At 45.2% G+C, this 6254-nt stretch overlaps 1 long non-coding RNA gene across 1 annotated transcript; it reads right to left on the bottom strand.

Annotated features, from left to right (window-relative positions):
- Nucleotides 1-3880: 3880 nt before the first annotated feature.
- On the bottom strand, nt 3881-4794 carry LOC121029192 (uncharacterized). Its single transcript, XR_005789632.1, has 2 exons — nt 4324-4794; nt 3881-4224 (listed from the first exon to the last, which is right to left on the bottom strand). It is a non-coding gene; the product is annotated as an uncharacterized LOC121029192 (long non-coding RNA).
- Between the last annotated feature and the right edge of the window lie 1460 nt (nt 4795-6254).

Below are 6254 nucleotides of genomic sequence, written 5' to 3'. Positions count from 1 at the left end.
CTGGCTGAAGTCGGACGCTTAACCGACTGCGCCCCCCAGGCGCCCCCCCAGGTACCATTTTCAAACACTGATCATGAATAACCTTTAAAGGAACTGCCATCCTACAGTCTTTAAAAAGTTCAGGTAATATGACTTTTTGAGATTGGGAAACAAAACAATGCTTGTAAGAGGAAATGTGAACTTTGTGATTGTTCCACACATTTTTGCCACTTCCCTAAATTAAAGAGAAAAAAAATCCCACAAAAACATGGCTTAATGCATGTTTTTATATCAAAAGGTCAAAAATCAAAGATCCTTTAGCTCGCCATGAGGAAATAGTGGGAAGAGAGCATTGTTCAAAAACACCGGAGTTTTTTACATACGTACATACATACATACATAGGAGAGTTTTGAGAGGGATGGAGAGAAGGAATTAATATTTTGTTGCTGAATCCTGATCCAGATCTAATGTTTTCAGAAGGAATAATCCAGCCAAAGACTCAGGAATTGGGATTTTGTTGTTTCAACACTCCACCCGCAAAGTAAAATTAAGGACCCATGACCACCTCCCCCCGCTTCTCTCTCTTGAGGTCAAGAAAACAACAATGCACTATTTCCCCTATGGGCTATGCCTTCACCCAAGAGCAAGATGGAGACTTAAGCCAATTATCCCAAATTTCAAGCCACGTAGAAAGTAATTTGGCCTTAATTATCTGGCCAAAGTGTTTGGAAACCTGAATGATTTACACAAATTCTTATCGTTGCTTGGCACAAACAGAGTGACAGTGCTTAGGCCATTTCAGCTGATACTTATTCAAGGTTTTTAAATGACTAAACTTATCTATTTTCATGTCCGGAAAGGTAGCTTCAATATCCATAGGGAGAGAAGGGCTGAGGTCTGAAATTTGGGTTTTACATTACTGCCAATGCTGGGGGAGGATGTAAGCAGGGCTTCTCAGCCCCAGCTGCGCAGAAAAATCATCTGAGGAGGTTTTAAAACCATACCCATGGCCCTGGTCCCAGCTAAGGCCAACCAACACAGGATTCATAGGGAGGAAGCTTAGGTCAGGATATTTTCTCTTCTTCCTTTTTTCTTTTAATGTTTACTTATTTTTCAGAGAGAGAGAGAGAGAGAGAGAGAGAGAGAATGAGCAAGGGAGGGGCAGAAGGAGATAGACACAGAATCTGAAGCAGGCTCCAGGCTCGGAGCCATCAGCCCAGAGCCCAACGCGGGGCTCGAACCCACGGGCCGCGAGATCGTGACCTGAGCTGAAGTCGGACGCTCAATCGACTGAGCCACCCAGGCGCCCCAAGACTGTCCATTTAAGTGGTCATGGGCTGGTCGAAAATAATGAAACTTCCGTGCTACCGCCTTGGTCACTGGTGGGGGCCACTGAGCATGCTGGAAAGCTGGGGTAGACCCCACTGAACTCCACCAAAGGAGGCTGTCAGTGCGGCCCGCTCCCCTCAGCTGAGCAGCAACGTCTTTCTTGAGAGATCTGAGCAGCTCACATCCTCTCAGAGGCAAGCAGAGCCTTATTTCAGTATCTCCAAATGCAAGTTACACTGAAAGCTCTACCTCTCCCTTGACTAAGGCCTGCTTTAGGCTTAGAGGTCTTCAGGGAAGGAGATGAGCAAACAGAGCTGGGCTTTCTCTCCCTTGCTCACCTCCTCTCCCACTTAATGAGTCCAGCCTAAGAGGAGAAGGGGTTAGAAGAAAGAAGGGGCTGTTCAAGTGGAGCGGGGTGCTCTGGGCCTAGTGAACATTCAGCACTGATGGTCTTGGAGGTAGGGCCAGGGCTAGGTGGAGGAGAGTCAGGCATTTGCCCCCAAAAGCAATACTTGGGGCACCTGGCTGGCTGAGTCACAAGAGCAGGCGACTCTTCATCTCAGGGTCGTGAGTTCTAGCCCCACATTGGGTGTAGAGATGACTTACGTAAGTAAATAAATCAACTTAAAAAATAAAACCTTAATAACCAAGGTAAGTGGTACTTTAACAAAATGTTTTGTTTTGTTTTGTTTTGTTTTGTTTTGTTTTGTTTTGTTTTGTTTTAAATAAAAGGTAGCACAGGGGCACCTGGGCGGCTCAGTCAGTTAAGTGTCCAACTCTTGATTTCGGCTCAGATCATGATCTCATGGTTCATGAGGTTGAGCTGCACGTCGGGCTCTGTGCTGACAGGGCAGAGCCTGCTTGGGATTCTCTCTGTCTCTCTCTCTCTCTCTCTCTCTCTGCCCCTCCCCCACTCATGTGCATGCTTTCTTGCTCTCTCTCAAAATAAATAAATAAACGTTTAAATAAATTACTTAAAAATAATACAAAAATCCTACAGTGAACCGACAACACATTTTTTTTTTAAATTTTTTTTAATGTTTATTTATTTTTGAGACAGAGAGAGAGACAGAGCATGAACGGGGGAGGAGCAGAGAGAGAGGGAGACCCAGAATCGAAAGCAGGTTCCAGGCTCTGAACCATCAGCCCAGAGCCTGATGCGGGGCTCGAACTCACGGACCGTGAGATCATGACCTGAGGCAAAGTCGGACACCCAACAGACCAAGCCACCCAGGCGCCCCAACAACGCATTTTTCATAGGCGGTCAAGGAGCTGTTGAGGCAATGTGAAGAGTGGCATTTAACATGACGTTCTCTAGTCGAGGGCAAGTATGTGCAGGTCGGCCAATCTGCCTTGCCTGCCATCCCACACCTCTGTGAGGAAGGCCTTCCTCACCTTGCCAACCCTGCATTGCCTCTCTTCCTCAGGATCCGACTCAAGGGTCTCCTACTCCTGGAAGTCTTCCTTGACTACTTCTATAGAACATATACCCCCTAAACTCCACATGTTGAAGTTCTAACTCCCAAAGTGACAGAGTTGGGGGGGGGGGGCTCTTGGAAGGTGACTAGACCACCAGAGTGGAGCCCTCATGTGTGGATTGCTGCTTGTAGCAGAAGAGAGAGTAGAGAGCTTGCTTCTTTCTCCCCACCACGTAAGGAAACTGAGAAGAAGGCCCTCACCGGACACCAAATCTGCTGACACGGGAGCTTCCCAGCCTCCAGAACTGTTGTGGCAGTCTTCAGTCTGTGGTATTTTGTTATTATAGCCAGAGCTGACTAGGACAGCACCCGCCCACCCCGCCCAACTTCCATTGCCCAGAAGGATCTTCAAACCTTCCACCGCACCGCCCCTGTGCCCTCTTCACAACCATTTTGTATAGCCCCAGTAAATGGTGATACCCTCTAAATCACAAGCACCTTCCTTCCCTTTCTTACTACTCTGCAGAGCATCTGGCATTTCAGATACCTTAGATTTTTTTCTCAGCAATATACTTTGGGCATTGCATGTTGCTAATTCATAGAACTAATTGTTTAAACCCTGAAAGAGCTTTGATAAACACAAACGCATTGAACGTCCCCGGCATCTTCTCTTTATCCCATTTGTTGATGGGGACTCCCTGGCAAGGCTCAGCCTAACCGCGGCGAAAGAAAGAAAAGAAGAGAAAACCCAAATCCCATGACTCCACGACGCCGCGGTGCCCGCTGCTGAGCCTCTCTTCCGGGAGCTTTCTCAGTGTTACTTTTCAGATTGAAGAAACCAGAAGCCCACGAAAACAATAACCTAGAAACAAAAAAATCAAGAAAAGTCAAAAGAATTTTGGGGATACCAAAATGCAGCAAGGACACAAGTTTAGAAACATCTTTGAAATTCAAACTAGATTTCTTGTTTTTTTGGAGTGGTTGAAAGCAAGTCGGAAGATCCACACATGTAAGACGCCAATAAATACCCACCCTCACCCCCCCATTCCAGTGCTGTTTTGTAAGGGAGTGTGTGTGTGTGTGTGTGTGTGTGTGTGTGTGTGTGTGTTTAAGAACACGGTGTTCAAGAAAAAACAAACAAACGACAAACAAAAACCAGGCCAACCATTTATGAACAAATCTTCCCAAGTTTCAAGAATTTTCTGACAAAATATCTTCTGTCATCTCAGAAATCTCAAAGTCCCCAAAAGCAAACCGATTATCTGAAGGCTGACCTCAGGGGTTACTCATTCATGAGGCCAAGTGTTTTGAATGCCATTGCCAAGTGATGACAGTGGATGTTGGAACACTCATTCTGGCCTCCTCTGGGTAGTCACCTCTCAGTTGACTTGACAAATGCAGCCTTGAGGAAGCCTCACATTTGAGGGTCACTTACTGATTTTTCTCCAGTCCCGGAGCATGCAAAACAAAGGGGTCAGGTGGACTGCTGGGTTTTACCTGGAAGAAAAATTTCTCCTGAAAACACCACCTTCCCCTCCCCCACCCTGCAACCCCTCAGAAGAACACGGTCTGATGGGCTCATTCTACCCTGCTCACCTTGGACCTTTGTATGAGCCATAGTGACGTTGGGAGAGCCCCTGTGCAAGGCAGCCCAAGGCACACAGCTCCTCAGCTTGGGGTGAGGCCGGGAGCCTGTTTGCAGATGAGCACACATCACTTGCACTCCTGGACTGGGCTCCTTTCTCTGGGAAGAGGCAAAATAGGTTCCTGCCTTCTTCCTGCTTCGGCTCTCATTTACCTCCTACTCTCACTTTGGTTTTCTGTGACCTCTAACCCAGCCTCTCCAGTCTGATGCACTGGACCAAATATTAGCTTTGCAGTCACACAGATTAAGTCTTAATCTGGCTCTGTCACTGAAACAGTGTGCGATCTTGGGCACGCTATGTCATCGTCTGGAAGAGTTAGTTTCTATTTCTTCTCCTCTTGCCCTAAACCAAAAGAAGCCCCTCTTACCGCAAAACAAGACCCAAAGCTTGCATATTCATTAAGGTAGTTCAAAATGATATATAAGACACTCATACAGAGGGGACAGACACCAGGCAATTTGGGAACAAAAACAGGAAGGACACATACGTTTTTAAACTTCTAGCTTTTGAACCATATAAATATATTATCCATTCCACAAAGGTATGATTAAAAAATAAATCAGAGATAGATCTGTAGAAAAAAATTACTCCACGTAAATCATCTCTGACTTTCCCGCAGATAAATATTATAATAGGTTTACTTTGTTTAATTTAGATTCATTTTGACAAGTGAGCTTTTTATGAAAATGGCCATAAATATTAAATATTTTAAGTAATTATATCTGCATTATAGAATAAGGCAATAAATAAACTGTATCGTTTCTGTTCTCCATTTTTATCCCATCCACTGACTCATAAAAAAAAAAAAAAAATCTCTTGGGGCGCCTGGGTGGCGCAGTCGGTTAAGCGTCCGACTTCAGCCAGGTCACGATCTCGCGGTCCGTGAGTTCGAGCCCCGCGTCAGGCTCTGGGCTGATGGCTCGGAGCCTGGAGCCTGTTTCCGATTCTGTGTCTCCCTCTCTCTCTGCCCCTCCCCCGTTCATGCTCTGTCTCTGTCTGTCCCATAAATAAATAAAAACGTTGAAAAAAAATTAAAAAAAAAATCTCTTGAGTAAAATGTTAACATTTGTAAAGCACTTTAAAGTTTACAAAGGCCTTCAGGCGCTCTGATGAAGATCTTCCAGCTCCAGAAGCAGCCAGAGCGGGCGCGACCCTTCATCTCTCAGCTGAGGAAATGAGTTCGACTTGCCCAAGGTCACAGAGCAAGCAAGTGGTAGAACGGCGATTTGAACCCAGTTCTCCGGGCTCTGAATAATGCCACGGTGTTTCCTCTGATTTCAGGGCAGGATTCACAGGCGAAATGTCTAAATTGATCTTGAGAGACTGGAAGAAGAAAAGCAAGACTTAAATAAACATTCTGTTGACAACATCATCATCATTCAAGCATGCCGTATTTTACGCTCCCCTGGTTCCATTTCTCTATTCTTAGATCTCCAGTGTGCTGCCCAGGAGCCCTTGACACCTGTCTCTGACTCCAAAGTGTGTGTTTGTCGGGTGTCCCTACTTCGAAAGGAGTTAGGAGCAGAGAGCTCGAGATAGTTTGTCTGGATGGGAAAAGAAAACCAAACTTTCTCTTACTCTGAAAAGCACGATGAGCTTGGATTAATACCAAAATGGCAAGACATGCTACATAGCACCCTGAGGAGCGATTATGCCTACATATTTCGTTTAATTTAAGGGAAAGTGGTAAATTGGGTTTTTATGTGTGTAACATATTATGAAAAAGTGTACTGAAAAGGAATATTTCACCGGGTTTTTTTTTTTTCACTCCTACAAGCAATTCTCTTTTTAGCCCTAACTGGAGAAAGCTAAACATTTATTTATATCTTTTAACTGTCCTATTCTGTCTTGCCATCATCTTTTGGTTGAATACAACTGAGT

The sequence above is a fragment of the Herpailurus yagouaroundi genome, unplaced genomic scaffold (genome assembly GCF_014898765.1).
Source record: "Herpailurus yagouaroundi ecotype Mexico unplaced genomic scaffold, PumYag 139, whole genome shotgun sequence".
Classification (NCBI taxonomy): Eukaryota; Metazoa; Chordata; class Mammalia; order Carnivora; family Felidae; genus Herpailurus; species Herpailurus yagouaroundi.
The sequence above is the reverse complement of the archived record's forward strand: the minus strand, read 5'-3'. Positions and strand labels throughout refer to the sequence as shown.